At 44.1% G+C, this 11,315-nt stretch overlaps 1 long non-coding RNA gene across 1 annotated transcript; it reads right to left on the bottom strand.

Moving 5' to 3' along the window:
• Nucleotides 1-2,862: 2,862 nt before the first annotated feature.
• On the bottom strand, nt 2,863-8,867 carry LOC146393052 (uncharacterized). The gene is made up of 3 exons (XR_014800037.1): nt 8,282-8,867; nt 6,459-6,655; nt 2,863-4,330 (listed from the first exon to the last, which is right to left on the bottom strand). It is a non-coding gene; the product is annotated as an uncharacterized LOC146393052 (long non-coding RNA).
• Between the last annotated feature and the right edge of the window lie 2,448 nt (nt 8,868-11,315).

Here is an 11,315-nt window from a genome sequence, read left to right as displayed (position 1 = left end):
CCGTCATCCATCTATCATCTAACAATCCATCCATCCATCATCCATCCGTCATCCATCCATCATCTAACAATCCATCCATCCATCATCCATCTGTCATCCAACAATCCATCCATCCATCAATAAAAAAAACAATCCATCCATCATCCATCTATTATCCAACAATCTATCCATCCATTATCCATCTGTCATCCAACAATCCATCCATCCATCATCCATTATACAACAATCCATCCATCCATCATCCCTCCATTATCCATCATCCATCCATCCATTATACAACTATCCATCCATCTATCATCCATCCATCATCCATCCAACAATCCATCCATCCATCAATAATCCAACAATCCATCCATCCATCATCCATCCATCATCCAACAATCCATCCATCCATAAAAAAAACAATCCATCCATCATCCATCCATTATACAACGATCCATACATCCATTATCCATCTGCCATCCATCCATCATCCAACAATCCATCCATCCATCATCCATCTGTTGTCCAACAATCCACCCATCTATCATCCATCCATTATCCATCCAACAATCCATCCATCCATCATCCATCCATCATCCCTCCATTATCCATCATCCATCCATCCATTATCCAACTATCCATCCATCTATCATCCATCCATCATCCATCCAACAATCCATCCATCCATCATCACTCCATTATCCATCATCCATCCATCCATTATCCAACTATCCATCCATCTATCATCCATCCATCATCCATCCAACAATCCATCCATCCATCATCACTCCATTATCCATCATCCATCCATCCATTATCCAACTATCCATCCATCCATTATCCATCCATCATCCATCCAACAATCCATCCATCCATCCATCCATCAATAATCCAACAATCCATCCATCCATCATCCATCTGTCATCCAACAATCCATCCATCTAGCATCCATCCATTATCCATCATCCATCCATCCATTATCCAACTATCCATCCATCTATCATCCATCCATCATCCCTCCATTATTCAACTATCCATCCATCAATAATCCAACAATCCATCCATCCATTATCCATCATCCATCCATTATTCAACAATCCATCCATCATCCATCCGTCATCCAACAATCCATCCATCCATTATCCATCATCCATCCATTATTCAACAATCCATGCATCATCCATCCGTCATCCAACAATCCATCCATCCATTATCCATCATCCATCCATCCATTATTCAACAATCCATCCATCCATCCATCATCCATCCATCATCTATCTGTCATCCAACATTCATCCATCTGTCATCCAACAATCCATCCATCCATTATCCATCATCCATCCATCCATTATTCAACAATCCATCCATCCATCATCCATCCATCATCCAACAATCCATACATCCATTATCCATCCATCATCCATCCATCATCCTATAATCCATCCATCCATCATCCATCCATCCATTATTCAACAATCCATCCATCCATCATCCATCCATCATCTATCTGTCATCCAACAATCCATCCATCCATTATCCAACATTCATCCATCTGTCATCCAACAATCCATCCATCCATTATCCATCATCCATCCATCCATTATTCAACAATCCATCCATCCATCATCCATCCATCATCCTATAATCCATCCATCCATTATTCAACAATCCATCCATCCATCATCCATCCATCATCCATCCATCATCCAACAATCCATACATCCATTATCCATCATCCATCCATCCATTATTCAACAATCCATCCATCATCCATCCATCATCCATCCGTCATCCTACAATCCATCCATCCATTATCCAACATCCATCTATCCATTATTCAACAATCCATCCATCATCCAACAATCCATACATCCATTATCCATCATCCATCCATCCATCATCCAACAATCCATCCATCCATCATCCATCTATCATCCATCCATCATCCATCCGTCATCCAACAATCCATACATCCATTATCCATCATCCATCCATCCATCTATCATCCATCCATCATCCATCCAAGAATCCATCCATCATCCAACAATCCATCCATCCATTATTCAACAATCCATCCATCTATCATCCATCCATCATCCATCCAACAATCCATTCATCATCCATAAAAATACAAATGACCTAAAGTGTTGGACCATGATGGTTGGTCCGGCGAGAAGATGGTCTGCTACTTTTAATAATGCTGTTATTAGTACCACTCTGGCTCAAAAATTGTTTGCATAGTTTAAATCTTGTGCCTCTGTTATGTTGATTTCTAAAAATGTTTTATTGTTATATCCGGTGTTGTATTATCTAATTTCAGTGGTAATTTAAATGTTCTGCAGTACCTCATTGGCCCAACAGGGAGCTCCACCCACACTCTGTGGGTTACTGTGGGTAAAAAGTCACACATGCAAAGCACACAGACGCTGGCGCCATAATACCGTTCATAAGTGGAATATTTGCACTGTCCTGCTAGTGCAGTAGGCTGAACTTCTTCTGTTCCTGCACCAGTGAGACATCAGATCCAGATCAAACTCTGATTGGTGCCTGACTGAAATATTTGGGTTTTTAATTGTTGCTAAACACATCTGACAGTAAATGACCCCGTCCTGACCTCGGCCCTCCTCGGCGTGGCGTCCTTTCTCATGTCTTTGGTGGTTTTGAAGCGCGCTCTGCACAGACAGGTCACTGATGCAGCGGGTGGGTGGCGGGTGCAGCTGGGTTTTTTCTACCTGGAACCTAATTGATCTGTTAATCGCTGGGATTGGTCACAGAATGAAGACACCTGCTACCCCACCTGGGTTTGTGTCAGATGGGACCACGGTTAGATAGAAATCCACCAATGTCAATTTTCCAAAAGCCTGTGTGTTCTGTGTTCTGAGGGGTTTTATTCCAGCATTATTGCTCATTTGGAAAGCAAATAAAACCACAACCAACCATCACGAAGACTTAAGAACACAGAAGAAGATACAGATACAAACACGAACACGTAGCTTCCAGTATGTTTTCAGCAGATACGACTTTCAGATGCGGAAATATCTCTGTGTTTATGATATAAAGCTCTTGATCCCTGCTTTCGTGGCTGAGAATGAGTTTGGTGCCTCCGAACTGCATCATTAATTATGCACTTCACTTGAAGTGACCTTGGGCTGTGACAGTCCTGTGCTGACCTTTTTCCCTCAGTGTGAGAACAAGGAGCATTACTTAAAGCATTCACACATCATCTGAAAGCTGAAAACATCATTGTCCTGTCCTCGCTTCTACTTCATAAGAAGAATGAGTACATTGTTGCATTGACGTCATATGGAAGTAAGTTTAGGACCGGCCCGATGGTTAAAAGCAGTGACTCTGGTCTGCTCACACACGGGCTGATTCACAGGGTAAAAACAAAGAGACGCTCGTGCTGCTCGTGCATCAGTTTGTGTTCCTGCTTTCGTCAGCTCACGTCCATGTACACAAAGTAAAGTCACCGTAGGCCCCAAACCTGAGAACATTTTTAGACTTTCTTTTTCTGGTGTTTACTTCAACTGTTACTTTGTTGGTTGGTTAGATTTAAGCAATAAAAATGAAACGTGCATGCTGGCTGCAACAAAAAAAGATTTGTTTTCACGTTAGTTCACGTATTTATGCAAATACACAATAGTTATTGAACAGGTTTGGAACTGATAGTCGTTACTGATAACACCGACCTGAGTGACATCTTTACGTGAGGCGAAGGCTGCTGTGATTTGATGCTTTGTACAGATTTGAAAGAAGTGTGAGCTACAACGAGAAAAGTCACGCCAGTCACTCATGGCTTTGTGAAGCCTCTTATTTTTTCAAAAAAGCCTTGACGAGCAACGGGTGCCACCTGTCAATCTTTATGTAGACTTCTATCCAATCAGACTTCAGGGGAGTCGCCCCCTGCTGGACACCGGAAAGAATGCAGGTTTCATGTATGTACAATCATCATCGGTGCAGGAGGTGAGCATGGGCAGCATCTGTATGTATGATGTCATGGAACATCTGGACAGATGAAGGAAAAACTGAGCAGCTCCCTTTTAGCTGTTCGGGATCTTTTCGCCGGTCTCTCACAGAGAGCAGGACGTGTGGTTTTAGAAGGAGTGTCCTGGCATTGGTTCTGCCTGCACACCGGCTCAGTCCGGCCTCTCTCAGACTCTGTAGCACATTAAACACTGGTCAGACTGCTTGTGCTGTCTCATGCAAAGTTCAGGGCTGTGTTGCTTCTGTGGAAACAGTTGGAGGAGGTGGGGGTTGTCGTGGCTTACAGCCGAGAGGAGATGAGGAGTCCGCTGGACTCTCCACCTGTGGACCTTCAAGAGACTCACCCGTGCACACCACGTCGGCCCTGTGAACACAATCAGTTGTCAGCTCAATCTGTGCATTTTTAAAAAATATAAATGACATTAAGAGCTTTGGCACCTGACTGTAGTTATTTTATGAGATTTATTTATGTCCTATTTACAATAACTGCCTGTTTGGGTCAGAAGCTCGGAATTAGTGATCAGTAATGATCAATCCTCAATCCTCTCCTACCCTCCAGAAACTCTTTGAGATGACATCATTTCTTCAAGTGGAAGTGAAAAGTGTTTGGATCGAGTCTTTCTGCACATTTTTAGCACACGCGTGTCTGCCTTTGATGTTTTCTGTCATCTCTGATGGCACATAACAAAAAAAAGAAAAGAAACTTGAACCTGCATCTCAGTTTTCTCTGCTACATTTAAAATGCTAATATAAGACTAAACTGATTAATAATTAAACAATTACGGTCATGAATCAATAACTTCTGCACATATTTTTCATTAGTAAATTGCACAGAGTAAACAAAGAAGCAGTATTACCAATTCAAATGCGGATGAAGGGGGGGGGGGCATCCTAATCGTCCTAACTTTGATGAAAAATAAACAGTGAGACAGTCACTCAAACAGCGATGAGGCCCCTGCTACAATTTTCCAAAGTAGATCATGTTGTTGCTTTAGATACAGTTAGCTGGTTGATTATTCAAGTAAACATGGTTGGAGCATTTTTAATGAAGTGTTCCAATATGAGAAATTCATGATAAATCTGGTGTGTCTCGTCAACGTACAGAACATTTGGACAGATTTGATGCCCATCTGAGCCTCTTTAAAGTTGAACTGATTTCGTGGCAATCTGTCTCTTAGTTTGAGGACGTCGGATACAAAAGGAGGGACTTCCACTCGAGCTTAGGCACAATGCTGACGCACACTTGGACTTGCAGTCGTGTCTGTTGCGCAGGCTGCGCGGACTACGCATGGAAACTGGACCGGAGGTCAGAAAACCGGCTCGTTTTCATAAATACGTCAGTAAAAAAGCTCCTGCTGTAACTGACAAAGGGATGGATGGAGGTCACGCTAACACAAACTGCACCTCGGTCCACAACTGCTGAGCCTCACTGATACTTCGATAACTGCCTTTAATAAACATTAAACCGATGCTTCGTTAAAGGGTTTGTGACGTTTGAGCTGTAAGAGACTATCATTCTTTATATTTATTATTTATTGATTAACTAATGGCACACAAGTTTTGTGATAAAGGGTTCATTGCTGATCACTGAGTGAAATGACGAGCCACCCTGAACCTGCGTGAGTGGCTTTGATGCCCAAACGTTTGCTTCCTGTCATCTGAAGCCAGGTGGCGGTGGAGATGAAACTTTCCAGTTTTGTTTCCCGGGAAAGTCGGCAGCATCCAGGACACCGTTTGCACTGCACTGTGTTTATTACAGTTACTAATATCAGAATAACCATCGAGGGGGCGGGGCAAGTCCTCAAAATGTCTGACATGCTTTCAGTTCACTAATTCACCCCTTCATCCCCAGACATTCACCGCTCCCTGAGCCTGGTTCTGCCAGAGGTTTCTTCCTGTTAAGGAGTTTTTCCTTCACACTGTCACCAAGTGCTTGGCGGTTTCTCTGTATTATTGTTGGGTCTTTACCTGAGAACATGAAGCACGTTGAGGCGACTGTTGTGGTGACGTTGTGCTATATAAATCAAACTGAATCATTAAAATGTAACTCAGGCTGTTTTTCTGGTTTTAAAGAGGCTAACAGTGACACAAACAGGTCACGAGGGGCTTTTATTTTGGAAACTGAGAGGCTTTGACCCGTTCCTGTGTCAGACTTCCTCTTTTCGTCTGCTTCGTGCAGCTGTCGGGCTCGGCGTGCGGTGGAACAGCCACAGTTAAATATTTGTCGAAGATCCACGGTTACAGAAATCTGCGCTGCGTGGTGGTGAGGATGATGATGGAGGAGGAGGAGGAGGCCTTGCTAGCCGGGCTGTCGGTTTTTGGAAATGTGAGGATGCAGATGCTGCCTGGAACTGTTTTCTGTTTTCTTCTTCTTGCAAATTTGCTCTTAAATTTAATTTGAAAAGGTTTTAAAAGGATTGAAAAAGCAGTGAAGTCGACCTGCTCGTGTGTGCAGATGTGTGGAGTTTATTAACCAATCAGTAAACACTAACCATAAAAAGCCTTTAAATAAAGCTTAATTCCATCTTTGTTTATCGATGGCAGTTGTTACAAAGGGATCCTGGGCTTTTTCCCGTCGCGGTCCGCGGATCCTCCCGGGTTCGGCTCATGGTGCAGCCCCCCACCCCCTCCCCCAGCTCCTCCAAACGTGGCGTGGTAATAGCTGAGGCCATAGCACTGAGTGTAAAGCCTGAGAAACAAGGATAAGAGCATAAACAAATCTGCGATAAGAAATATGACATGGCTATCAGCATGCAGAATAAGCCCGGCACTGCGAGCGCAGGCACCCAGATTAATGATAAATTACGAGGACCTCGGCTTGTTTATAGCACTCATTTTCCCTGCTGCACCTGCTCATATTCTCCTGGCCTAGAGCGGCCCCCTCTCTCTTTTTCTATTTTCTCTCTCCATCTCTCATACTCCTTCATCTTTCTTCTTCTTCTTCTCCTCCTCTCACGGCACACCACACCCACCCCACCCCCTTTTCTTTCTCTCCGAGTAGGTGCTTATTTAAAATGATCCTGCGTTTCCAAAGCACTCCGCCAAAACCGGTGGGACACCCCATGAAAACATAATCTGTGGGTGTATAATTGATGTCTTAAAGCAGAGGGGGGACGGGGCGGGGGGGGGGGGGGGGGGAGATATTAGGAGGATAAGAGAAAGGGGTGAGGAGGAGGAGGAGGGTTTACTGTAAATGAGGCAGAGTTGGAGCAAAGGGTGAGCAGAGAAATATTGTGAGAGAGGAGGAATGAGCTGCGTGCGGCGTTGTGCTGCACAGCGGCCTTCTTCTAATAATACACCAGCCGGCATCAACGCGATGCTTAATTTTAATATTAATTACAAATATCTCTCCACACAACAAGGAAATAATTTGACAATCACTTTGGCTCCGAGTACTGTATTAAATGCAAAGCGGGGCTGGGGGGCGAGAGCAGTCAATATGGAGAGCCCCCCCCCACCTCACCCCCACCTCATTACATGAAGTGTGAATGTTAATTCTAGTGGGTTTATTAGTTAGAATCAAGGAGGGAAGGATGAGAGGAGGTTAGCGGTTTTATTGTTCATTACGAGCTGCTCTCTGCTGCTACCTGGGATTTCTCTTTTTTTTGGGGGGTGGTCATAGCTGAGTGTGAGGGGTGGTAAATAAAGGGGCAGCAGGATGGTGGGGGGTGGCGCGAGAGGCTATTGTCTGATTCATAATTATATTCTTAAAATGACTAAACGCCCCAGCCCCCCCCCTACTCACCACCCTCCAACACACTGTACAAAGCAATTTGTGGACGAGAACGCTGCGAGGGCAAAGTGTTTACATACCAAATTATAAGAATATACTGACAGCGTTGGGTTGTTAATAAGCCGTAATCACATCCCCTAATTTAATCCGGTTGCTATGGTAAACAAATGACACTTGAGGCTGATGGCAGTGGAGGAGGAGGGGGGGCAGAGGTGTGCCCGGTCGGAGAGACAGACTCTGACAGGACACCTGCCGTCCTCTGAGCGCCGTCATGTTTGCTGCTTCGTGTGCGATCTGCTGAAAGCATGAGAGGAGACAGCAGTTTCTACTGTGTGTGTGCATGTGTGTGCATGTGTGTGCATGTGTGTGCTGGTCAGACAGCTGTCTGTGCAGTCAGCAACGCAGCTTTCCTCAGAAAAGCAGAAAATTGAGTGGGAATTGGGCTAATTGTATGGAATGATTGATGCTGTTGGAAACTACAGTACCTTTAAAGCTCACACACACACACTTCCTGTGTGCGGTGTTTCAGGTGTGCAGTGCTTCACAGGCACATTTTTTTATTAAGGCATGTTCATCGTTAACCTGCAAGACAGGGGAGTCCAACATAGGGTCCAGGTGCCAGAAGGGGTCCTGCAAAGACTCCAGCCCGGTCCACGGGACGGCTCTGGAAAATCTGAAGGAGGACATCAAAATTTTAAGATATTTTAATGCATTTTGCAGTTTTTTTCTGCCAATAGATGAAGTTATAAGCTATTAAATAACTATTCCTATTTACTATCAAGTATAGATATTTCTCAACATTTTCCTTGAATTCACAGAGATTTCCAGGACAGTCTGTCCGATGAGCTACCGCTTCGTTTCCTGTAAATGTACACGTTTAATTCTGAAAGGTTTCTTTCAGTCACTACAGCAGCATTTTTAAATCACGTGTAAAATCTGGGACATACTGTTGGAACTTAAACGTGGAGTTAAACTGCTGTCCACAGGCCTGTGTGTGGCCTCCATATAAAGCCAGTCTGACCTCCATCCTTTTTTTATGCTTTTTCTTGTTTTTGCATCATCGTTCCCGAGCGACCTCCAACACCAGGATTCCTCCAGGAAGCAATAAATGAGTAAAAAATTAAAAAAGGAAACACTGTATTTGATCTTCTTTGTCATCATAGTGAAATCAAATGAAACGTTTTATCAGAAATCATTTGTTTTTCACTTACTGAAAAAACGCTGACTGATGAGTGTTTAAAGTTACTTAACATGTTAAAAAATCAGATTCTGATTTAACCTTTAATTAACCAAAATCCCCTGAGAATAAAAACTGTTCTCTTTAAAGAAAACAAACCACAACCAAAACCAGATGAAGATGAAAAGTGGAGAAATCTGACCTTCATCACTGTTTTATGTCTGTAAATGTGAACGTGCTGCTTTAAAAGAACAGATTCAAAGGCACTTTGATAACTCAGTAACTGTGCAGCCTGATCACCATCCTCAGTGTTACTTACTCTTCATCATCTTCTCATTCATGTTGTTAGTTTCTGTGTAACAGGTAATAATGTAATGAATCACATAGTGTTGTGTGTAGTTTTAACTGGTCCTGATGAGTTTGGTTATTGATCCCTGGGTCTGCTGATCGACAGCTCTTCATCCTCGACGCATTTTAACCCAACCCAACCTGAGCAAACAGGTGGAGGAAGTCCCGCCCACCTGTCTGTCTGCATCAGTGGATGTTGTAGCCACCGCAGCATGTTTGCAGGACACCCAAACAGTGTCCTGCAAACAGATCACAACCATCCCTGATCATTTCATTGTTTAAGACCGGGGTGTCAACCATAAGGCCCGGGGCCCAGAATCGGCCCCAATCCAGTCCACACAAGTTGTCCAGTTTTTCCTGGTGATCGACGCCCCCACCCCGCAGGGCCGTTCATCCCTTCATATTTCAGAAATTGCCCGTCTTGACATCAGGGTGGGCGTACGTGGACCCTGATGATTTTACGTCCCTGCGCCAAGAGTAAGTGTATTAACGGTGACGTGTCAGCGTGAGGGCTGCTGTGCTTCTCGTCTCGCTGGATCCAGAAGCTGAAATCCAGCGGCTTCTGTCGTCTGCTCGCCGTACCTGTGCTGATTAAATCTGGAAACCTAAAGGAAATCTCCACTTCTTCTCTCTAATCCGGCAAACACGAGAGCCTGGAGAGAAAGGCGCTGAACGGTTGACAATGGCTTTCCATTCAAAGCCCTTTCCGAGCACTAAATCCCCACCTGTCATGTTTTTCGGTCCGCGCAGCACAAACTGCAGATGATTGCATCCCAAAGTCTCCTGCAGGCCAGTAAATCAGTCCGTCTAATGCTTCCTAATGAGACTCGTCTTTCTGCTTCGCTTTCAAGCGAAAACTTTGTTTAAAGACACGAACGGCGTTATTACCCACCGAGGCCGCAGAGACGGAGCTCTGCTCGCAGTTCCTTCTTCTCTCCGTCTTCTCTTACAGATGCATATCAATACGTATCGCAGCGTGAGCACAAGCCCGCCACATCCAATATCTCCTGGACATTTTACATAATTATTATTTTCAGGAGTCACCGGGGTCTCATAGAAGGGAATGTAAGTGACAGGCGTTTAAAATGGTTTTTAAATCACGGCGGATAACCGGGCCCTTTCAGAAATAATTGTGTCAAACTGCTTTTCACCTTTTTTTGCCAATCAATATGCGCACGTATTCACGGGCAGACGGCGAGCCATCAAAAGGCAGCGCTGCTCTTTAATATACATGCTTGCATTTTAATGGGCTACTTTGGCAACAATGCTGCAGACAACAATGCTTTTCTGTGTAAAATGATGACGCGGCCGCTTGCGCGTAATGCTCGCCGCCGGGCCGCCCGAGGCGCGCGCGCGTCCGGCGCGTGCACGCTCGGGCGGTTTGTTAAGCGGTGGCCCAAGTCAGCGTAATCACATTCACTTTGTTACATGGCTCGTAAATGATTTAAAACTAGATTTCATGCATGCTTTCATACTAATTCGCTCACTTGTATTTTTCATTTTGGCAGAAAAACTCTGAGAACAATCGAGAATAACTCCATTCTCCAATTAAGCCTCTAAACAGGACCAAGAGAGGGGGGATCTATTCATTTTCTTTTGATTAAAATTATTGCCACTTGCAAGGAGCTTTGGGGTTTATATATTAAATAATGCATAATTTCATAATTATATAGAATATATAGATTTTTTAAATAGGATACCGGGCAGAATGGTGACTTTAATTAGATCGGTGTGTAAGATATCTCGGGGGTATGATAAAACAACGTTAAATATCTCCCGATGACTGTAAAATATGTTCCAACAGATAATGAAACACAAATAGGGTGTCGCTTTGCCACGGCTCCTATTTGTCGAAACATCCCCGCATCACATTTTATACTTAGAGTAAAAACAGCACCAGCTAGGTGCCTAGGACACAGCACCACCTTATTCAGAGCGGACCACGGAGCAGCAGGAAGAAGGGTGGAGGCCTCACGCGTGCACAGACGAGTACATGTGAGCTAATAAACAGGCCTCGAAGGTCACGAGCGGCGTAATATCCACACAAAGATGAGCCGAGGCCCCGATTAGCAGAGAACTAAGGAGCACTTG

Source organism: Perissodus microlepis, chromosome 1 (genome assembly GCF_051167445.1).
Source record: "Perissodus microlepis isolate ML-2025 ecotype Zambia chromosome 1, ASM5116744v1, whole genome shotgun sequence".
Taxonomy (NCBI): Eukaryota; Metazoa; Chordata; class Actinopteri; order Cichliformes; family Cichlidae; genus Perissodus; species Perissodus microlepis.
The sequence above is the reverse complement of the archived record's forward strand: the minus strand, read 5'-3'. Positions and strand labels throughout refer to the sequence as shown.